Raw genomic sequence first — 26,076 nt, 5'->3', positions numbered from 1 at the left:
CCTGGCCCAAGTTACTTAATACAGCTTTGAATTGTACCCTATGTGTTATTCTAATGTTAAAGTTCAAAGAGGCAAATATTCTCACCGTTGCTTCTCAATTTATATATTCCAATATCCTATATGTTCATAAAAATCTTGACTTATTTCCAAAAAACAGCAATATTCATAATATTAATACTAGATTTAAAGACAAACTTGCTGTCCTCAAGTATCGTTTAGAAAAAGTCAATAGGTCTTTTATGGGAATAGGTATAAAATTTTACAATAAGATACCAAAGACCCCGACCACCGAATTACCCTTAAATAAATTCAAAACATCTGTTAAATCATATTTACTGAGCAAGGCCTATTACTCACTAAATGATTACTTGAACGACGAGCGTGCATGGCAATAGTTTTTATGTTCGGGATTTTCATTTAATGTTAGACATAGACACCTATATGCATTGTAAATAAACTGGATTTAAAAAAAAAGTAATTCAATTGAGTTTCTTGCCAGTTCTTCTCAATTGGATCTATATACCGAACTGGACGGTAGGGAAAAAAAATTATAATGTAAAAACTTGACGTTCATAAGCGGCTAAAATGTCCTACAATAATAAATGATTTTTGAATTTGAATTTGAATTTGAAAGCTATATTATAGTAAAGTTTCATCAAAATCCATTCCGTAATTTTTGTGTATGAAAGTGTAACAAACATCCATTCATCTATACATCCATACTCGCAAAACCTTCGCGTGAGTACCTAGTATTATTATAAATAATACTAGGCTACTCACCCCGGTTTCGCACGGGTGTACATGTATTATATATATAAACCTTCCTCTAGAAACACTCTATCTATTAAAAAAATCGCTTCAGAAATAGAAATAGAAATAATCTTTATTCAAATAAACTCATTACAAGCAATTTTGAATAGTCATATTTTGATTCTATAACTCATTTGGAATGCAGCACAAGAATGAGCAAGAAACTTGTGTGTTGCTCTTTTTAATAGATGTTTTTTTTTATAAATAATTACAGTATAACAAGTAAGAGGCATGCGATAATCAACATAGTAATCGCTTAAAAATCCGTTGCGTAGTTTTATAGATTTAAGCATACATAGGGACAGACACCACAGCAACTTTGTTTTACACTATGTACTTGTAATGATAAGATAAAACGTTGGTATGAATGTTTGAAATGTATAAAATAGTTTCGTTTAATAAAAACTATAGTATTGTCGACAGGCGATATTTTTTTTATAGTACCGTAAAAAAAAATAACTGCAACATCCAATAACATGTGCAAATATTGCACGGCGACGAGATTTTTTACGCTTTGTTGTTTCAATAAAATTCGGAATACGTAGCACCAAATTCATTGGTAAAACTAAAACAAAATACTAGACTAGATCAAGAGAAATTCTCTGAAAATACTAACTGAAAATACGTGAGGTTGTTTATTAAAGAATCCGGTTATACATGAGGTATAAATCAACAAATGAATTCAATATTCAATTTTATGAGACTACTAGTAGTGCACGTGATTTTATCTACTTGTGCATTTGCATTACTTACTAGCATAACTATATACGGCCTTAATTCCGATGGTCGCGGGTTCGATTCCAAGGTCGATCAAACATTTGTATTCATAAGTATGATTGTTTGTATAGGTCTGGGTGTTTTCATTATATTATATGTATCTGTCAGTTGTTTACTATCCATAACACAAGCTGTGCTTAGTTTGGGACCAGATGGCATTGTACGAATTGTTTAAAATAAATAAAATTATTTATATAATAGTATACAAAAGTTACAAAACTATAAAAACATTATTTTAATTTCCCACCCACTAGACTACTTATCAAATTATCTACTACTAGTGACCCGATCTTGGTGTGCACAAAATGTTTTATTACATTACGTTATTGGAGATTTGGTAAGGATCCTTAATTTTTTTGGAAATATAATATAGCCTATGACACTAAAGGATAGTGTAGGTTCCTAATGGTGAAAGAATTTTTCAAATCGGTCCAATAGTTTCGGAGCCTAAAAAAGTCGTATCCGTCAGGCGAGAGTTGGCCTTCAGCCGCTCCATAAGTTCTTCCGCAGGTTTGGAGTGTCATCTGCACTCGCCCCCTATCGTCCGGTGAAGCTGTAAAGATCAGCTGCAGCCAATACCATTAGAGTATTCCGAAAAAAAAACTTGTGATACAAGTGCGGGAAGGGGAATAGAAATAGAAATAGAAATAATCTTTATTCAAAAAAACTTAAAATAAGCACTTTTGAATAGTCAAGTTTCTTGATTCTACCGCTTATTCGGAATGCAGATTCATCACAAGAAGAATAAGCAAGAAACTTGTGTGATGCTCTTTTAAATAAATATTGATTACGCATGCGACAATCAACATAGAAACCGCTACGCACTTAATCTCTGTTCAATCACATAACATTGTCAGCGCTATGAATTTTAAGTTAGATATTTTCTACAAAAACATTATTATCATTTATAAATTCTTCAATTTTATAATAAGCTTTTTTACAAAGAAAATATTTTGTGACACATTTGAATTTTTTTCTGGCAAATTGAGTACAGTGCGGATTGTTAGTAATGTGTACTGATGATACTCAATGTACCATGTCAGGTTGACCTTCACGCGGTTCCTCCTGGAAACCATCCTAATAAATTCCAGGTGAATTTATCACGATATGCTAACTGATCTGACCTCATGCTCATCTTATCATCCTCCACTGGTGCCCCGCCAGCGTAAACCGTTAGCGCAGGCGGGTGCATCCATCCATTGATGATGTAATCTCAGCTGATTTCGGCCACTACGACTGTTTTCAACTCCGCCGTTGGCATTGCATGTGGTCAATTTTGTTAGTGAAAATCCTTGCACATTGCGAGCATGTTTATAGCTGATCTTTCCATTATCATCCACTAAAAAAACCACTTCAGGATGATATCAAATACACATTCAATAGATATCTATATTGAAGAATTCGTTAACGATAATAATGTTTTTGTAGAAAAATTTTAAATACATAGCACTGACAATATTATCTGATTACACTAATAATGAGTGCGTAGCGATTTCTATGTTGATTGTCGCATGCCTCTTACTTGTTACACTGTAATTATTTATATAAAAAAAACATCTATCAAAAAGAGCAACACACAAGTTTCTTGCTCATTCTTCTTCTGATGAATCTGCATTCCGAATGAGTGGTAGAATCAAAATATGACTATTCAAAAGTGCTTGTAATGAGTTTATTTGAATAAAGATTATTTCTATTCTATTCTATTCTATTGCTGTAGTGTTACTAGCATGTATGCGATATTGGAGCGACTTTTTAATACCCTTCAAATTCAATCCGGAAAAATTGAATTTTGTTGAGCCCGATTGCTCGTTTTGGATGTCGGCCGTTGAGTGGGTCAGAAACTCACTATGTAACCAATATACAGACACGAGAGAGCTCTATTCTGCGTTGCTGTTACTATGAATAAATTTATAAACCATATTGAGGTTCTTTTTAAAATTCTTTCACGACAGTTATGTGTTTCTTGGATATCTGTTGATTTTAATACATGTACTTACAGTAACGTAAAGAATAACGTGACAAGCCTGGTGTTTCAGGCGACCATAGGGTACGGTTACCGTTTACTATCAGATGGGCCGTATGCTTATTTGTCACCAATGTGGTAATTAAAAAAAATTTACATCATCCTTATTACATCAGCTACGTGCCAGAAAAAGTCACGTCAAAATCGGTCCCGCCATTTCAGAGATTAGCCCATACAAACAGACAGACAAAAATTGTAAAAAAATATTTTGATGTATGTACTCTATTTACGAGTATATTCATATGCATATAGTTAAAAACTGTTATTTCAATATTACAAACAGACACCCCAATTGTATTTATATGTATATATTTAAAGATACGACGATAAGATCAGCCGGAACAAACAGACAGACGGACAAAACATGTTTAAAAAATGTAATTTTGGAAAAAATGAAATTTTGGTGTACGTACCGTATTTATTGTTGCATATGCATGTAGTAAAAAACGGTTATTTCAATATTACAAACATACACTACAATTTTATTTACATGTATAGATTATACCATACCATCGGAGACTCATTGCATGAAGAATAAGCAAGAAACTTGCGTGTTGCTCTTTTAAATAATGTTCTAAATAAATACACTTTACCAGAGATCAGATATATGTTACAAGGATAAATTAAAAACTAGAATAGAATAGAAAATAATTTATTCAAATAAACTTGATTTAAGTATTTTAGAAGCATAGTTATCATTCTGGCTGGATGGCTGGCTCATCCGTCATACTCGTGAACGGGTGCTGCTTGTAGGGACTGGTCTGCTCTAATCACTATGACTGATTTCCTCTTATTAATTGTTTAATCACTCCTCTTATTAAGTGGGTTATATATTCAATATTTTTTTTTTTCTATTTGAGTATTTAATAGAATTAGTGCTAATTGGTGGTTTGTATTCACACACTTAAACTTAAAAATGTAAAGTAATAATAAAATTATTTAAAAGAGCAACACGCAAGTTTCTTGCTCGTTCTTCTTGTGATGAGACAGCTTTCCGAACGAGCGGTAGATTAAAAATTGTAATGACTATTCAAAAGTGCTTCAATGTAAGTTTATTTGAATAAATGATTTTCTATTCTATTCTATTCTTTTAATCTACCGCTCATTCGGAAAGCTGTCTCATCACAAGAAGAACAGCAAGAAACTTGCGTGTTGCTCTTTTAAACAAATGTTTTAAATAAATACACTTTACCAGAGATCAGATATATGTTACAAGGATAAATTAAAAACTAGAAAAGAATAGAAAATAATTTATTCAAATAAACTTAATTTAAGTATTTTTGAAGTATTTTAGAAGCATAGTTTAGATCTACCGCTCATTTGGAAAGCTGTCTCATCACAAGAAGAACGAGCAAGAAATTTACGTGTTGCTCTTTTAAATAATTATTGTAACTATACATTTCCAATTCGAAACGTGCGAATATATGCCACCAACTAGCACCGATTTATTAGCATCAGATATTAAGTACACAATGGAATTAAAACAGTCGTAATGATTACAAGCAGTACTCGTTCACGAGTATGACGTATGAACCGTCATCACTGCGCTAGATCATATTTTAGGTAGCCCAATGAAAGGAGTATTATAATAAAAAGTATCTATACATGCGGGAGCATGTCAAAAGCAAATTCAAGTAAGAGAACTGGCGAGCAGCACCGTGTGTAGCTTTCTATATATAATTCAGTATTTAATTGAATTAGTGCTAATTGGTGGTTTGTATTCACACACTTAAACTTAAAAATGTAAAGTAATAATAAAATTATTTAAAAGAGCAACACGCAAGTTTCTTGCTCGTTCTTCTTGTGATGAGACAGCTTTCCGAACGAGCGGTAGATTAAAAAAAATGTAATGACTATTCAAAAGTGCTTCAATGTAAGTTTATTTAAATAAATGATTTTCTATTCTATTCTATTCTATTCTATAAATCAGTTTACAATTTTACATTCATTACATTCAATACTATTTTTTTTTTGACAATTCGACACAGCGCCATATAGTCCCAAGTTAAGCTAGCTAAAGCTTGTGTTATGGATACTAGATAACTGATACAAATACATAGATATTTTTTTCGTAAATACATATTGTACACAGAAAACACTCAGACCAATACAAACAATCATACTCACGAATACAAATGTATGTGCCGTGCGAGGAATCGAACCCGCGACCATCGGACGTAAAGCGGTGTGCTGGACCACTATATAATAACAATAATAATAATCTCAGGACAATTCACACAGAGCCATCTAGACCCAAGTTAAGCTAGCTAAAGCTTGTGTTATGGATAATTGATACATATACATAGATTTTTTTTTCGTAAATACATATTATACACAGAAAACACTCAGACCGATACAAACAATCATACTCACGAATACAAATGTTTGTGCCGTGCGAGGAATCGAACCCGCGACCATCTGATGTAAAGCGGTGTGCTGGACCACTAGACCACCGAGGTCGTCCATCGATCGTCATTATACCATTCATTCACGCTAGTGTAATTGAAATTAATCCTTCAAATGATAGCCCGGTATTAATAATTGAACAAAATAATCCTGGCTGCCCGCTTGCAATTTCAAATAGTGACATCATTAATAGAGATTTTAGTGGTAACACTGGTGTACCTCCTTCATGTAATTATGATTTTAATCAGGATTGTATTTAAGTCTCTTTTGATTTATCAGGCATATAATTTATATCGTTGAATTTATCATACATTCATATTACTTCATAATTATCATTATAATTATAGTTATAGATAATGCGTTTGAAATTTTAATGAAGTCATCATTTCTTTTCCAACATAGACGAGTCTCATTTTATTAATAGATTTTTTATGTAAAGACAAATTAGGATGCAGTACAATTCAATTAATAAGTGAATACGTAAGTATTTTTAATAAATAGACCCCAATCTTGAGAAATTAGTCAATTTTCAAATAATTAGTAATGACGGCTTGGGTATTCTAGTGGTTTAGCACATCATACTTCCGATGGTCTTGGGTTCGATTCCTCGCACGGCACAAACATTTGTATTCATGAGTATCATTGTTTGTATCGGTCTGGGTGTTTTCTATGTATAATATGTATGTATTTACGAAAAAAAAATCTGTGTATTTGTATCAGTTATCGAGTACCCATAACTCAAGTTTTAGCTAGCTTAACTCGGATCTAGATGGTGCTGTGTGAATTGTCCTGAGATTATTATTATTATTATTGTTTTTTTTATATCTATATTATATATCTCCCTTTGATGAGGTGTTAAACTTGTCGGTGAATATGAATGTGAATTATTATTATTATTATTTGTGTGTTTCGCTTTCTCAGCCTTTTTCAACGCGGGTCTAGATGGCGCTGTGTCAATTGTCCTGAGATTATTATTATTAATTAAAATATTTGTGACCTAGCGACGTGTTCGCGCATAGCCTGGGTGCATTACAAATTTTTGGCTTGTTCTATACTATAACACGTATCTATTATACATATAAACCTTCCTCGTGAATCACTCTATCTATTACTGAAAACTGCATTAAAATCCGTTGCGTAATTCAAAATATATAAGCAAACAGACAACTGCACAGAATTTTTTTTGTACTAGGTAAAAATTAAAATTGTTGTAAATAATAATCATTGTTTTTAAAGTATACTTGCAAATAGAATAATTTGTGATTTATTTTCAACTAGTACTCGCCCCGACTTCTCACCGGTGTACATGTGTTATATCTATCTCTTGAATCACTCTATCTATTAAAAAAACGTATTTTTATAGAATTAAGGATACATTGGGTCGGACAGACAGCGACAGCGACTTTGTTTTATACTATGTGATGATAATAATTGCTATGTAATTAGGAAAGACATTCTATTTTTATATAATTATTATATATTATAATTATATATTTTAAATTAGCTATCAATTTAGTCATATGTAACGTGTCTGTTTCTTCCATACTCCATACAATAATAGAATAGAATAGAAAATCATTTATTCAAATAAAATTACATTGAAGCACTTTTGAATAGTCATAACATTTTTTTTTTAATCTACCGCTCATTCAGAATGCTGTCTCAACACAAGTAGAACAAGCAAGAAACTTGTGTGTTGCTCTTTTAAATAATTTATTCTTATAATTTAAGTTTAAGTGTGTGAATACAAACCACCGATTAGCACTAATTCAATGAAATAATAAAGACAAGGGATAGAATGGTATTATTTTTAAATGTATGAAGATAACGTGAACCGATACTGCAATATATGGACCAATATGATGTCTTAGCTGTAACAAGTACCATTGCAAACTCCAGTTATGTCTACAGGTCTCGTTAGGGCATAACAAGGTTTCCACTTTTCAAACTTTATTGTCACTTTCTTAGCATTTTACAGCAGAACATAAAACATGTAGGTTTACGGTCTCCTTGAGAATGCAATGGAATGTTTTTTATGCAGTTGACACAGTTATCTGTCGATATCACAACTATGGGAATATGATTTATAAATTGATTTGTAAATAGACCTAACAAGAAGAGAACTAAAAATGTACATGTATTATATATATATATATATATATATATATATATATATATATACAAACCTTCCTATAGAATCACTCTATTGCGTAGTTTTAAAGACGGACAGACAGCGACAGCGACTTTGTTTTATACTATGTAATGAAATCGTATAAATTTTACATAATTTACATTCTAAAACAAAGTCGATGTCGCTGTCTGTCCGTCTCTATGTATTCTTAAATCTTTAAAACTACGCAACGGATTTTGAAGCGGTTTTTTTTAAAAGATTGAGTGATTCAAGAGTAAGGTTTACTTGTATAATACATGTACACCCGTGCGAAGGCGGCTGTGTAGCTAGTTAATTGTATAAATTATATATTCAGATTTTATATTACGTGTCTTAGGTATATTCCGCTGCCGCGAACAGGTATTCTAAAACTCCCTTGCGAATTTTCATGATAAATAGCTTGCATTACTTAGTAGTAGTATTAGAACTTTCAGGACGGAGTTTATTAAAATAAAGTAAGTTAGCTTCGGATATCACTCATCGCTAAGAAACTTCTAAACCTGGAATGTAGTAAAAATTTAAGTTCCCATAGGAGTTGCCATTTCTGGCGCTAGCTGCGAATGTGTTGCGTGTTGCTTTTTTTTATACTATGATGGTGGCTATCAAGCATACGGCCCATCTGATGGTAAACGGTTACCGTAGCCTATGAACGCCTGAAACACCAGGGGAATCACGTGCGCGTGCAAGAAACCTTAATATACCCTTATTCAAAAACCCCATGCTGTAGTCTCGTGGGAAAACCTCGGCAGGAAGTTCATTCCACAATCTAAGTGTACGCGGGAGGAAACTCCTCTGAAACCGCACTGTTCGGGGCCATTTAGGTTCCAGCGTGTGGGGATGAATTCCCTGGCGATGGCGAGCGGTGCGATGGTAAAAGGTGGCTGTCGCCATCATGTCGAACAATTCCTCAGAACAGTCCGTTGAATAATCGGTAGAACACACAAAGCGAAGCGAAATTTCGCCTCAATCTAAGTGGCTCTATACCGCTAGAGAGATTGGGATCATCGACAATTCTCATAGCACGTCTCTGAAGCGAGTCAAAAGGTGACCGAGCTGGTATCCAGGTGCTCCCGTCCAATGATGAGAGCAGTACTCCATGTGCGGCCGAACCTGTGACTTATATAAGACAAGTCTCTGGTCCGCAGTGAAATACCGCCTCGCTCTATTGAGCACACCGAGCTTCTTGGACGCCAGCTTTATTGCTACGTCTACTGTATTGCTATATACAATACAGTGGACCCACGGTAATCCGGCCCCCATTATAATCCGACATGGTCTATTATTTATTATTGAATATTTTTTTGACAATCTTAGCCAATACAAGTTGAATGAACAAGTTTGAACTTGTACGCATCACCACTGTTGTACTCATATTGACTCTGTTGTGTCTCTGCTGTGTGTTGTGGTTCATATTGACTCTGTTTTGTAATGTGTGTAAATTGTTGTTTGTATTTTTTTGTCATTATTGTTGTATCAAGACGAATTAATAAAATTTTATTCTAATCAACAATCTTAAACAACTGTAAATCAGCACTGGAAACTATGTCTTCCGTGTAATCCTAAGTCGTGGTTCATATTGACTCTGTTTTGTAATGTGTGTAAATTGTTGTTTGTATTTTATTGTCATTATTGTTGTGTCAAGACGAATTAATAAAATTCAATTCCAATCGACAAACTTAAACAGCACTTACTCTATCATAGACCAGTTAGTGCTACTGGATAGTTATTCGTATTAGAACACAGAGTTATTACCTTCCAAGTTTGTTAAATGTTCATTCAATTCTACGGAATTGCTCGGACTGTTTATTCTATTACTGTATAACTCGGTCCTCGATTGGATACTCCGTTTCTACTTAATTAAACTCATTGACGACAAACTCAGAACACTCAACTTCGTTGAAACCGGCAAGGGAGATAAGAATTGCAGTAGTTCATTAATGCATTAAAGGACTTGTGAAACCAATTCATAATTTCATAAGATACGCTTCAGGATAGTTTTCGAATACAAAATTGCATTCAAAGTTTGTTACACGAACTCCATTGAAATTGTATGAGATTACATAAACTGTTTAACTGGTACTGTATCTGGATTCTCGGTTGAGTAGCCCGGACTATCCTAGTTAAGTTTGCTATCATTTATACTTGATTAAACTCATTGACGAGCTTAGACTTATAGCGCGAACTGCATGATGGTAAATAGGCAAATGTATGGTTTTTTTATCTACAAAACCGTTGAAACTTACATTATAGGAGTTTACTATTATTTTGGTATTTGGAATTGGAAATGTAAAATTACAAAGATTATTTAAAAGAGCAACACGCCAGTTTCTTGCTCGTTCTTCTTGTGATGAGACAGCTTTCCGAATGAGCGGTAGATTAAATGAATGACTATTCAAAAGTGCTTAAATTAAGTTTATTTGAATAACTGATTTTCTATTCTATTTATACGCAATTGAACCCAATGAACGAACTCATAATTTAAGTGCCACATTCGTTGATAACGATCAGTGGAAAGGTCAGTTTTTTATCTGCAACTAACTGCATAGTAATACCCAAAAATACCCTGTATAATCCCTGCCGTGTCTTAGATTTAAAACTGGAACCTGGCCTATAAAGCAAGATTATGCATTGGATTGGTTTAGCAGCCGTAATGGGCAAAACAGATATACCCACACAGTCGTCTTTATATAAAAATATTAATATAGATAATTGGGTTTTAACACGAATATATTTTGCCAAAGTGTCATGGAGTGCTTCATGATAATAAAGTTGATTGTATAACTTATAACGCTATAAGAGAAAATGCGAAAGATATAAGAAAAAGAGTTACGAGTTTGGATATCGAAATAGATGGTCAAAATAATTGCAAATTGATTGCTAATTGTTGAAAATTTAGACTTGGCAGACAAAGATGAAACGACGACACAGTCGTAACAGTGAACGAAGTACGGAGTACTTGAGGAAGAGATAGAGACCTTGTCTTTCTTTATATTACAATTACAAAATTGAATATATCTATCATATTATTATAGAATGCACGAAACGAGACCAAAAGACGCGAATTGTTACCTTCTATTCGAAATGGTATCGGCCTCTGCAATAGTATTCTCAATAACCCATTAACAGAACAGGCCATCAAAATGATCAATAGAGTCAAATTTGGCATTAACGAGAGAAATGTATCATAATTTAAATATTTTGTATTGTTGCACCGATGTGAGTGCCCTCAATATTTAATAGAATAAAAAAAAAATATTAATAACTTAAGATTTGTACAATGTTTTAGTATAAAAACAAGGTAAAATATATATATGAGTGATGAATAAAGGAATTCCTCTCTGGATGTTTCGAGTTGTCGCACTAGCCGTGATCCCAAGATGACCGGTATACAGCCTTGTCAATGTCGGTAAAAACGTGGAATTTTCTACTATAATCACTAGATATTTAAAAAGATCTTGTACAAAGTACGCCTCGATTAGTTACTTGACTTATTGTATTCTTAAAACACTGTTTTTAGAATACAACAAGTCAAATAACGTTGCCAAACGAGAACAGCTGTAAACAATGTACGCACATAATACATTCAATCTACAAAGTGTACAACACAAAGGGAATTCGTTTAATCTTATTAGTAAAATTTACAGTTGATGTATTCAATTCTATTACGTAGTAAGTACTTCCATAAAATTATGTAATCAAAACTCAATTACACAATGTCATAGCGTTCAATTTATTATGTCAGTAATGGTGAGGTTGTAGTGTCGTAATAATAAACGCCGAAGCATTATTATTGTTGCTGGCAGCTCGGCCAGTTAGTGTTCCTTTTTTAAATTTAAATGAATATAATAATTTAAGTTACTTAAATAGAAAATTAGAAATAGAAATAAACTTTATTCAAATAAACTTAATATAAGTAATTCGGAACACAGACTCAAAAGAATAAGTAGCAAGAAATTTGCAGCTCTTTTAAATAAATATTATTACTTATTTTCAGGTGATTAAATACCAAATAAACGAGTCATGATTATCAGCGCCGACCAGTCCTTACAAGCATCGCCCGTTCACGAGTATGACGGGTGAGCTCAACTTAATCATATTTCAGGAAGCTCAATAACCTATCTGAATATATACATGAACTCAGAACTATTTTTCTTCTAATACGCTGCAATTCCAGAAGATTGAGGTATCATACCTCTTATCCTGTAATTTCACTGCCTTATTGCACCCCACACCCTAGAGGAAGAGAGAATTTGGGAAGGAGAAGAATCTTTGGATGGATATATGGGAAAACGAGGTAGGTGGGACAAGGACACTGCAGTTATGGGAATGGGACGTTGACTGTAACTGCAGTAGCTCGGGAGGTCGGGGTCGCTTACCCGTATGTTCTTACTCTAGAGGAAATTACACCTAGAGAAGATACACTCCCTGACCACCTTCTGATCAATCTCCCGTCAAATTCAATATGCATCGAAGTTATGATGGCCTAAGCCGAGGCTCGATCCCCTAGTAGTGTCTAAACTAAAGTCGTATCCGTTATGTTAGAATTCACATCATTATTGTAGAAAAAATCCGATATTTTAAAAATATATTAAAAGAAGGTAATTTGTTTTTAGTACTAATGAGGTACCCAATGTAAGGATTATTACGAATATTGTAAATAGCGCCATCTAGTATTTATAGACCAACCTACTACACTGACTTTGGTCTATAAATATGGAGGTCGGTAGTTGAATAATCCTCTTTGGTTGGGTGAGCCGCGGCATTCAGTCGACGAGTGCAGAGCGTGCCGGTTGTGTCTTGGATACTAAAGTGAATTGTATTAGGAATGGGTTCATCCCGGTCTTAGTTCGGCCTGGGGGGAAGCTGCAAGTAGTGAAGGCGAGTGTTAATGCATTCTAAAAGAGCTATTTAAACCTACACCCGTGTCACAAGTCACGGGCGCTACTTGGTGTTTCCCTTGCGGTAGCCGGCTTCAAAGCCAAAGTTCAAATTCAAATTCAAATTCAAAATATCTTTATTCATGTAGGTCTATTATAGACTCTTATGATATGTCAAATCTACCATCTGTTCGGAATGATATCGAGATGAGAAGAACTGACAAGAAACTCAGCTCGTATTTTTTTTTTCAAATAATAGTGGAACATGTTTATGATAAATACAGTTATTAAAATTCAAATTTGGGAGAATAGAGTGACCACCAGCATATGCTATCGCAAAGAACAAAAAATTTAATCAGTGTTCACAACCTGAACAGACCAGTCCCTACAAGCAGCACCCGTTCACGAGTATGACGTATGAGCCAGCCATCATTGTACTCAACCATATTTGAGGGAGTATATCAACCCGGCCCACCACGCCGCCACAAGTTTGAACTTTATAGCGAGCATGACTGTTTCAGGTTACTCCACTACGTCAATTATATTATTTACAGCATAGGCTGTACCGATCACAGTTTTCACCCATTACAATATTAAATTTACATTATTTAATTTACAATATGTCATTACAAAATTTATAATAAGTTTCTTAGTCATCATCTTATACAAGTGCTACCCTTACAGTTAGGCTGGAGTTGGCTTTCAGCCGGTCCATAAGTCTTTCCGCAAGTGCCATCTGCATTCACCCCGTATCTGCTAAAGTCATATAGGCCTTTAGCTTCATCTAACAGCATTAGAATAATCAAAATTCTCAGGCCTACACTATAATATGTATATAAATGACTAGCTGTTACCGCGATTCCATTAGCGTACAATTTATCTCTTTTTTATCTAAAATAAAATTAGCTTAAGTTACTCCTTATTACACCAGCTTCCTGCCAAAAAAGTCCCGTCAAAATCGGTCTAGCCATTTCAGAGATTAGCCGGAACAGACAGATAGTTAAAAATGTTAAATAATGTTATTTTGGTGTATGTACCCTATTTATATGTACATATAGTAAATAATTGTTATTACAATATTTTATTTATATGCATAGATTATTAGACGTTTATACTTCATTCGGAATTTGATACAGCAACAATTTTAATGTAGATTTGCTTAGCTTGGGACTAGTCATCTCTGTATAGCTTGGCCAGGGTTATTATTATTAACAATTAGTATACTTTTAATTCTGTTATCTAAGTAAAAATAGCTTCAAGCAATTGTAGTCTGCTTGTGCATTCCAATTTCAGGAAAGGTTTGACAATATTCTGAACTTTATATATATCCTAGCTGTCCCGGCAAACGTTGTTTTGCCATATAAATTAAAATTGCTATTAAAACATAGGGGTTGATGCCAGAGGGGTGAAAATTTAGGGTTGTATGTATTTTTCAATCCTGAATAATAATAAAATATTATATCTTAAAAATTAAAATAAATATTTAGGGGTGGATATCCCTTACCACTTAGGGGTATGAAAAATAGATAGTAGCCGATTCTCAGCCCTACTGAATATGCTTATAAACTTTCATAAAAATCGATCAAGCTGTTTGGGAGGAGTATGGTAACTAACATTGTGACATAAGAATTGTATATATAAGATTAGTAAGTATAGTGAAAATATCTTTAATATCATATTTAGAACCATAATTATGCTACAGGTCCTATTAACACAAACAACAAAATTTCAATTCGAGTTTCAAGAAATAATTGATGCCGAAAAAGTATAGGGATCAATAAAACGGCATTACGAAGGTACCATCGTATCGTATTTTAATGCAGAAGGGCGTTAGAAATCGATACAAAGCTCTTCTAACACCAAGGTGTGTAGTTCGCGGTCAGTTTTCGTATACATCGAACTACTAACGATTTGTAACGGATAAGAGCCGAGTTTCTTGTCAGTTCTTCACTAGAAAGCACTCCGAACTGACGGTAGATTTGACATATCATAAGAGTCTGTAATAGACCTACATATTGTTCAATAGAATTTTATCATTTAAAGAAAATATAATTTCTGCTTTATTGTCTACTAAGACGAAAATGTAATTAACGAGGAAAATTGAACTATCAAACTCACTATCACAATCTTAACATTAAATTATATAATTTACATATATTTACATGACAAATAATAGAGTCGTGAAACTTTGAAGGCGATATTGCAGTGTATCCATCGTAAATTAATATATGTAACAATCTATTTTCATTTAATATGTAATTTTTCTTTAATTAATGTTCTTTAATAAGTGTAAAAGGGATTTATACTTTGTGTTATATTATATTAAGCGCCTTCGTCCGCTTGGAATTTAACTTTATTTTTCTAAAATAAAAGTAGCCTAAGTTACTCTTTATTACATCAGCTACCTGCCAATAAAAGTCCCGTCAGAATCGGTCTAGCAATTACAGAGATTAACCGGAAGAAACAGACAGACAAAAATTGTAAAAAATGTTATTTTGGTGTATGTCTATGTATTCATATGCATGTAGTAAAAACGGTTATTTCAATATTCCAAACAGATACTCCAATTTTATTTATATATAAATTTCTATGGAATATATAATCGATTCGATTATATATTCCCTAAATAGATTCATAGAAATTTAAAATCCATAACACTGACAATATTATCTGATTACACTAATAATGAGTAGCGATTTCTATGTTGATTATCGCATGCCTCTTACTTGTTGTACTGTAATTACTTATATAAAAAACATATTCAAAAAGCAACAAACAAGTTTTTGCTCATTGGTCTTGTGATGAATCTGCATTCCCAATGAGTGGTAGAATCAAAATATGACTATTCAAAAGAGCTTGTAATGAGTTTATTTGAATAAAGATTATTTCTATTTCTATTCCGTACTAGTAGAGGTGTAAAAACGAAAGTATTTCCTTACTTTCAGCTATTTCATAGCCGGCACGCCTGAACGTGTTACTATCTTAACGAACACTTTCTAACAACTTCAACTATTCACGATCTATTACAGTCGTTGGTTTACTCTAAATTTTTTAACTCCGGAAGTGAACACCAATAGCATTCCATAATTAGGGCTTCACTAAAACTTATATTATAGTTAACTTCGTACTAGGATATAGTTAACTAGCTACTCACCCCGGATTCGCACGGGTTTACATGATACCAAGGCGGGGCGATAAACGTCTATGGTCATAGGCCCCTTTTCCTAATGTGCTCAAGGCCTATAGTATGTGAAAGATGGCCCTAAGTATAGTACATGTTTAATAATAGTATTATAAATAATATATATATGTTCTGTTTAATAATTTTATTTGTTTACTAAAACTTTAATGCATAGATATAGATGCATATGGCGCACTTAATACCTTGAGGCATTTTCTCCCAGTTGACCATAAAGCAAATAGAAATTGTTGTAGGCAGTGCATTTAATGCAAAAATATGTAAATTAAAATAACAATGTGTTATCACAGTAAATATCCCTTTTATATATTACTAGCTGTACCCGCGACTTCGTCCGCGTGGAATTTAACATTATTTTTCTGAAATAACAGTAGCCTAAGTTACTCCTTATTACATCAGCCTGCTAATAAAAGTCGCGTCAAGATTGGTCCAGCTATTTAAGTTCCGGCTAATCTCTAAAATCGCTGGACCGATTTTAACGAGACTTTTATTGGCAGGTAGCTGATGTAATAAGGAGTAACTTAGGCTACTGTTATTTCAGAAAAATAATGTTAAATTCCACGCGGACAAAGTCGCGGCAGCAGCTAGTAAAATATAAAGTAAAAGCTTAGGAATAGAATAGAATAGAATAGAAAATCATTTATTCAAATAAACTTAATTTAAGCACTTTTGAATAGTCATAACAATTTGTTTTTTATCTACCACTCGTTCGGAAAGCTGTCTCATCACAAGAAGAACGAGCAAGAAACTTGTGTGTTGCTCTTTTAAATAATCCTTGTAAGTTTACATTTACAAGTCGAAACGTGTGAATACAAACCACCAACAAGCACTAATTTTTTGGGTCAAATATAATCATGCAATAAGATTAAATCAGTCGTAGTGATAAGAGCAGACCAGTCCTTACAAGCAGCACTCGTTCACGAGTATGACGGATGAGCCAGCCATCACTGCGCTCGACCATATTTTAGGGAGCCCATTGACCCGGCCCACCACGCCGCCACATGTCTGGACATTTTAGTGAGCATGACTACTCATTCCACACGACCACGTCACAGCTACAAAAATTACTATATGGTAGTTACAGTATTCGCACTTTACATAAGGATGCCTGCGGCAATCAATACAAAAGCCGCTACGCTATCATATATCAAGAAAGCAGTATGAAAATTAAAATTATAACGTTGTCCGCAAATAAACTTATTCTTGCTATATATTGCTATCATCTATAAATTCATCTATCTTATAATAGGCTTTTTTACATAACATTTGTTTAATATAAGATTTGAATTGCCTCTCTGTAAGATTTAGCGTAGACTCTGGCAGTTTATTATAGAATCTTACGCAATTACCATAAAATGAATTACTAACTTTGTGTAGACGGCATTTCGGTAAAATTAGCTTATTTTTATTGCGTAAGTTTCTACTTGTACAGTCTTTAAGTTTCTTGAAACTATCTAAGTTTTTCCTTGTATACATAATATTTTCATAAATGTACTGTGAGGCAACGGTGAGGATATTTGATTGTTTAAAGCATTGACGTAATGACTCTCTAGAACCCATACCATAAATAGAACGTATGGCTTCTTTTTCTTTTTTTTCTTTAGGAGATTGACTTAAAAGATTTCGTAATGTAAGGTACATATTACTGAGGCTCACAAAATCCTTTCTTTATATTGTTATCATATCTTTATTTCTTCACTAGCTGTCGCAAGTCTGTATACATTTTTCTTCATGTCTGTCAGTTTGTTTGCTATTGAAATTGAATGGCAAAGAAGCTGATGGTCTTCCTGAGAGTAAGTGGTAACCGTCGCAGGGGCGGATCGTAAATTTGTAGACCCCTGCGCTAAATCTACATAAGGCCTACCTAATTATATTACTCAACTAAAAAAACTAACGACCAGAAATTTCCCGTTCCTTTCTATAGACGCGCACTTGCTTGGTGTTGATCTCGGGTTGGCCAATTTTTTAATATTTTTTTTTTATATTCTATATATTGTTTCAGTGGGGACTAGGGGCCCTGGGCTGCAGCCCTAAAAGCTCTAAGGTAGATCCGCCCCTGACCGTCGCCTGTACATGAACAGCTCAACGGATGTTATTTTACTGTGATACCAGCCATGGGTTCTCATTTTGGAGAACCATCAAGTGTTTCTTTTACTGTCATTTTACTGCCTTATTTTATATATTCAACGTTTTACTAAAAATCTTACAAAGCAAGCTGCTCGAAGCTAGAAGGTTGCTTGCTTTTTACAAATTCAATATCAGTGAACTGTTAGCATACTAAATAAAGTATCATTTTGGAAGATTGTGAAGTGATTCTTATACTGTAATTTTACTGCCTTTTTCTCCGTTTTAAGGGACCAAAACTTAGTAAGCAAGCTGCTTGAAGAGTGAAGCTTGCTTGCTTTTTACAAATTTAATATCAGTGAACTGTTGTTATACTAAATAATGTATTAATTTTGGAAGATTGTGAAGTGATTCTTATACCGTAATTTTACTACCTTTTTTCTCCGTTTTACTGGACCAAAGCTTACTAAGCAAGCTGCTTGAAGAGTGGATCTTGCTTGCTTTTTACAAATTCAATATCAGTGAACTGTTGGTATACTAAATAATGTATCATTTTGGAAGATTGTGAAGTGATTCTTATACTGTAATTTTACTGCCTTTTTCTCCGTTTTAAGGGACCAAAACTTAGTAAGCAAGCTGCTTGAAGAGTGAAGCTTGCTTGCTTTTTACAAATTTAATATCAGTGAACTGTTGGTATACTAAATAATGTATTAATTTTGGAAGATTGTGAAGTGATTCTAATACCGTAATTTTACTACCTTTTTTCTCCGTTTTACTGGACCAAAGCTTACTAAGCAAGCTGCTTGAAGAGTGGATCTTGCTTGCTTTTTACAAATTCAATATCAGTGAACTGTTGGTATACTAAATAATGTATCATTTTGGAAGATTGCGAAGTGATTCTTATACTGTAATTTTACTGCCTTTTTCTCCGTTTTAATGGACCAAAACTTATTAAGCAAGCTGCTTGACGAGTGAAGCTTGCTTGCTTTTTACAAATTCAATCTCAGTGAACTGTTAGTAAATAACGTATTTATTTTGGAGGACTATGAAGTGATTATTATACTGTAATTTTACCGAAACAAAACTTATAAAGCAAGCTGCTTGAAGATTGAGCTTGCTTGCTTATTACAAAATCAAAATCGATGAAATGTTTTGCAGGACTATGGACTGATGCTTCTTATTCTGTAATTATACTGCTTGAATTTAACGTTTACAGGAATAAAGCAAGCTGCTCAAATATTGAGGATTGCTTGCTTTTTACAAAGGCAATCTCAGTGATTTTGAAGTGATGCTCCTTATCCTGTAATTTTACTGCCTTATTTCGTTTTACTGAAATAATGTTTACAAAGCAAGCTGCTTGAAGATTGAAGATTGCTTGTTTTTTACAAAGTCAGTCTCAGTGAAATGTTGGTATACGAAATAATATTAGTTGTAGAAAGAACATTAATAACTGACATAACATTTTAAGTAAAGATTATAACAATACATTGGTGAAAACCCCATCTAATTCGGTTCAGCCGTTTTTCAGAATAGCGTGCAAAATTAACGAACAGTCAGATAATAGGTCAAACAATCATTATTTTGTGTCCTACTATAATATATATACTCTGTAATAGATTTATATATATATATATATATCAGACAGCGATCCGTTATATGTTTTAATATGGATGATTTCCAAATTCATATCTTACTGATATGACTGGTACATTCGTCATACTCGTGAACGATTTCTTTTGATTTTAAAAACTAATCTCTTCGGGTTATAAAATTAATAAACTGATACAATTATTTCCCTTTGATAAAAACACAAATACCATATTCTAGTGGCCACTCCATTCTCCCTAATTCTAATTTTTGTATTTATACAAATAAATACAAAAATTTATCTCTCATTTAAAAAGAATAAGAGCTGAGTTTTTGTGAGTTCTTCTTAGCTCGATAGCACTCCGTACTGACGGTAGATTTGATGTATAATAGATATTTTGATTTGATTTGATTTGTTAATCACTTTAGACGTTAGTAGTTTCTTGTATGACCCGTAAACCACAATTGGATAGCATATTCATAGGAAGTGGTTACAATCTCCTTCAGATATGGGAAGAACCACAGACGTCTAATATATCGTACAATGTTTGTGGTTTACCTCATACGATTTGTCGCTAATTGACAATTGTAATTTCCCGATATGGGTATGTATGGGTATGACATCATACCTACGGCTACGTTTTACCATCGCACCGCTCGTCGACAGGGAATTCATCCCCACACGCTGGAACCTAAGTGGTCTCGGACAGTGCGGTTTCAGAGGAGCTTCCTCCCGCGTACTTAGATTGGGGAATGAACTACCTGCCGAGGTTTTCTCGAGAGACTACAGCATGGGGTTAAGGTTTCTTAAGGGTAGGCAACGCGCATGTGACACCCCTGTTGTCTCAGGCGTCCATAGGCTACGGTAACCGTTTACCATCAGATGGACCGTTTGCCAATTACGTGTATAAAAAAAAATTAGGGTACAGATTTGCCCTGACTACAGCTGGAAGAATCTGAGAGAATGCAATGTGTGTTTTTATCTCTCTACTATTACACTGACTGAAAATCAGCGCTGTGCAGCGTACGTGCATACGTTATGCTCACAGCATCAGCTGAGTCAGCCCCTTTTGCAGAGAGAAGGCAGTATGAGGTACTTCTGTTGTTATTTTATACTTAGTTTAAGAGGTTGTTTTTTTTGTATAGTTTTTGTTCAACAAACTACTCCAACTGTGCTAACTCAAATGTATATCTATCTTTTGTTCTGGAAATTAATAAATATTATTATTACTTTTACTTAAAACAAATTCTCATCTCCCGTCTTAAGGAGAGGAGATGGCAACTTTATGGCAGAAGTACAGTCAGCCGGGGTTCAGGGCCCCAGGCCCCATTATTACTATTATTATATTGGTAGTCTAACGATTTAGTACACCGCCTTACTTCTGATGGTCGCCGGTTCGATTCCTCGCATGGTACAATAATTCCTGATTATACACTGTTTGTATTGATATGGATGTTTTCTATCCTACTTTTATTATAAACGCGAATGTTTGTGAGTATAGATGGATGGATCTTTGTTACTTTATCACGCAAAAATTACTGAACTGATTTTGATGAAACAGTAAGATAATCCATCAGAAAGACACGTAGGCTATAATTTAAATTATTATGTAAAGTAGACGAAATATAATATTAATATCAAGTAAGTTTCAAACGCAGGACCGATCGTCGTGGAGATCTTTGGGGGAGGCATTTGTTCAGCAGTGGACGTCTTCCGGGCTAAGATGATGATAATGAAGTTTCATAGGTACATATGAAATTGCATGGGTCAGCTAGTTATTTATAGAAAAAAGGAGTTAAGTAACCATATCCAGTTGTCTAGTACCTACAACACAAGCTCTGCTTAGATTGACTCTATATGGCGCTGTCTGACTTATCCTGAGACATTATTATTATTATGTAAAGAGTAATATATATTCAGTTTTTGTGTGTTTTTATATGTTATTGAACTTTGAACGCTTGCCAAATACAAGTGTTGTGAAAAATACGAATTATATTTTTCTTACAACACATTTCAAATTCACCGAACGAAATCTCGAATTTAATCTTTAATTTACTTATTTGTATATCACGATAGGTTTATTTTGTCGAAGCGTTGACTAAAATAAAGTATTTGATAAAAATCTACACATTGTTAATTTATTTAATATCTATACCAATATCAAATATGTAGCTAATGTGTTCGCTTGTTTGTAATATTAGAAATTATTGGCTCAAATTGTAAAATTATTACAGTTTTGCTTAGCTCATTAGCCTTTCTTGAAAATAATACTACTTTATTACATAAAGCAAAGACTATTCACATATAAAATTTAATATTTTGAGAATTTTACTTTTCGTACCTGACGAGGACGCAGTTTTGCGCAGGCGAGATAGTTTATAATAAATGCATACGTCATATTTAATACGTTATGAAGAACAAACGTTATCTCAGTACTTAATAACAAAATCTAACGTATATATCTTTAATTTTTTTGGGACAAAGTTAGACAGAAAAATCTACCTTTTTCATAATATTGCCTGATTCTACGAATAATGCTAGTTTAACTGATATTCTTCTCCCTTATTCCTTCGTTGGCTTGCTTTTGTTAGATCAGCTAGTGTTTTCTTTATTAGGTATAAGGAGATTGTAATTGACTTGCTGTTTTGAAAAGATAGTGTGTATCTGTAGTACTTTATTTATTTGAATGACAGCGTAGCGGTTCCTGATTTTATTGCCGCATGCATTCTTATGTAAAGTGTGAATACTATAACTAGAAATAGTTATAGTAAGTAAGTATTTAAATTAGTATGATTGTTTGTATCGATCTGGGTATTTACTATATATAATAATAGTAATAATCTCAAACAAAAACTTTTCACACAATACAACTGTTGCCCATACAATAACATACTTTAAAACTAATGAATGAGACAAAACGGTTTATTACTCAGTGAGGGTAGTGAGTCCACCCTCTCTGCTATTCTGTTATAGCCTTTATCAGTAAAATAATACAATATGAGATCGACGACGACGATAGCATATTAAGTTAAGTTCTAAACTACAACTAACAAAGTAAACATAAAAATTGACAATAACAAGATTACAAACTAATAAGATTGGACAATAACAAACTTAAATATATATAATCTAAACATTATTCAGGATTAGTTACAGTTAGTTTACAAAAAAATATAAGTGTTTATATCAATTGTCTAGTATTCAAAATACAAGCTCTGCTTGATTGAGACTTGATGGCGCTATGTTAATTATCGAGGATTATTTTTTTGTTATTATTACTAATATTCGTAAATATTTCAAGTAGTTATGATATGGTCGAGTGGCTTGATTAGTTATGCTCACTAAATGTCCAAATGTGCTCCTTTAAGTTATGGTCGAGCAAAGTGGTGGTATACTCATTCGGTCATACTCGTGAACGATTGCTGCTAGTAGAGACTGGTCTGATCTAATCACTACGACTGATTTACTCTTATTTTGTTTCTCAGCCAGTTGATTGTGTCTTAATTATTTTGTTAATGAAAGTAGATAGTTTGTATTTACAAACTAAGTTAAAAATGTAAAGTTACAACTAAATTATTTAAAAGACCAACACGCAAGTTACTTGCTTGTTCTTGTTGTAATAAAATAGTTTACAGAATTTTTCGAAATATTCCGAAAAAATAAAAATTATTACTATTTAAAAATGCCTTAATGTAAGTTTATTTGAATAAAGAAGTTTCTATGTCAATTTCTATCTATTTATTGGTAGTAATCTAAAAATCTCGAATTCTATCTATTTATTGTAGTAGTAGAACGCATTTTGGGTTTTTTATAAACCAGTAGGAGAGGGGTAATAAAGATGATAGGGGGGTCACGGAGGAGGGGGGTCACGGAAGAGGGGGGTCACTGAGAAGGGGGGTCATGGAGGGGTGGGGGTAGCGGAGGGGGGGGGGCACTGAGGGGGGTGGAGGGTGCCACGGAGGGGGGGGTCATGAACGGGGGGTGAGAGAAAGGGGTAAGTGGATGGGAGGGTATTGCAGGGTTGTGGGTGGAGAATGGTATGGGTAGTATATACAATGACAGGTGAGTCAGGAATGGTAAAGTGCTGAGGGGATGGGGGGAGAAGGGGAGGCTCAGTAGGAGGGGCATGCGAAGGTTAATCGATAGTGCATCTGCGTAGTTGCAACGTTGGCAAATATATAGATTGCGCACAAAATTATTAATCACATTTTATAAAAAAAAAAATTGACGGAGGTTTCCACAAAATTAATAACACACTATTTTACTAGGTTTAAATTGCTTTTTTAATTAAGATAAATGATAATTTATCATCTACGGTCATAATATTGTCATTTTTGCAGCTGGCTGTGGAGTGAAAATGATGTATTAAGCAGGAAGCGAGTCGTATTATACAAGGTATAATGTGTGAAAATAAACATGCCTAAAATTGCAAAGGTTGACGTGAGATGAGTGACGTTAGCCAGTTTCCAATGTACTTTGTAATTTTCAATAAATCTATACACGCTTCATAATTCAAAAGGACCACAGACAAACCGATTAGTCAAATTATGATGACTTTAACAATTTACGTTTATTTCTAAAACGTAAGTTGAATTTCTAATTCTAGATAGATCACAAACTGAGCGGTCTCCCAATTTGTATAAAAATTACGTTCTTTTCTTAAGTTGTTCAGTTCCGTCAAATCTATGTTTAACAATCAGGCCTATACTACATTCAGAGTTTACCATTCGTATCATTTTTAACTAGACGTTACTTTTATTTGATAAGTAAATTGAAAGGTACTCGGCTCGACTGTTACTGATGAGAACATTGGTAAGTTGTTTAAATTGAGTTAAAAGTTGCTTAACAGAGCCAGTCCCGTTTGCACCTGGGTTTCCTCAACGTCTACGGTAATTAAAGAGGTGTACTCGTCTGTATTTGACCGACGTAGAGTTTGTATGAAATGATCTGCCTTGTTACCTCCGATTCTCTACTCATATTTCTGCTGACAAGCAATTTATATTCATCGTTTCAGATATTATACTCTGTAATTTCATTGCCATTTCTCCCCTGAATCTTCTTCTTGAATTATATTCTATCATTATCTAAACATAAAACGTGAAATATATTCCCTTAATAGTATTAGACGTTTTTATTACAATGATCGCTTATAATCAAGTGAAATGTGTTTTTTATACCTTCGCGATAAAAATTGTAGATACATTATTCACCGAGAATCGTGAGTGACCGATAGCCAACAAATGTGATGCTTAGTGTTCGAGATGACGGCGACGCCTTAAAAAGAATCGAGTTGAGAGATATAGCTGTATAATACTTTGTATCACACCTACTGGGAATATCTAAGAGAAATTGTATAAAACATATATCCTATCTAATATAATTAAAGGAGATGGGAGTTACTTTATGTTTTCTCCCTTTAGCCTAAGCCTAAATAAATTAGTGCTGGTTGGTAGTTTGTATTCACACGTTTCGACTTGTAAAATGTGAACTTACAAGGATCGTTTAAAAGACCAATACACAAGTTTCTTGCTTATTCTTCTTGTGATAAGACAGCTTTCCGAATAAGCGGTAGATTTAAAAAACATATTGACTATTTAAAAGATCTTAAATTAAGTTCATTGGAATAAAGGATTTTCTATTCTATTTTATTCTTTAACTTCTTAAACTGTTATTAGACAATTAGGTGTATAGGTATAATGTAGGTCGGAGAAAGATATAAGATATTTTTAATGTCTGTCGTCTAAGGACGAATAATAAAAAAGCATAGACAAAAGAACGTGATTATACTAGAGTAGAGAGGAACTGCTACAATAAATTACATCAATTCCCCTTTGGGTAATTGGCAGTAGTATTAATTTCCTAATTCTCGTACATTATTTCTTTCCTAAATATATATATGACTAGCTGTACTCGCGACTTCAGCCCCGTGGAATTTAACTCTATTTTCTAAAATAAAAGTAGCCTAAGTTACTCCTCATTACATCAGCTACCTGCTAAAAAGTCCCGTCAAAATCGGTCTACCCATTTCAGAGATTAGGAACAAACAGACCATGAGACAGACAAAAATTGTAAAAAATGTTATTTTTTAAATTATAGTGTTATTTTCTAGATTCGTCCGTTGTTTTAAGCTTATCTCCTTAATGAGCCATTAAAAGTACTTAC

Source organism: Achroia grisella, unplaced genomic scaffold (genome assembly GCF_030625045.1).
Source record: "Achroia grisella isolate CSIRO2021 unplaced genomic scaffold, CSIRO_AGI_Agris_v1 utg1470, whole genome shotgun sequence".
NCBI lineage: Eukaryota > Metazoa > Arthropoda > Insecta > Lepidoptera > Pyralidae > Achroia > Achroia grisella.
The sequence above is the reverse complement of the archived record's forward strand: the minus strand, read 5'-3'. Positions refer to the sequence as shown.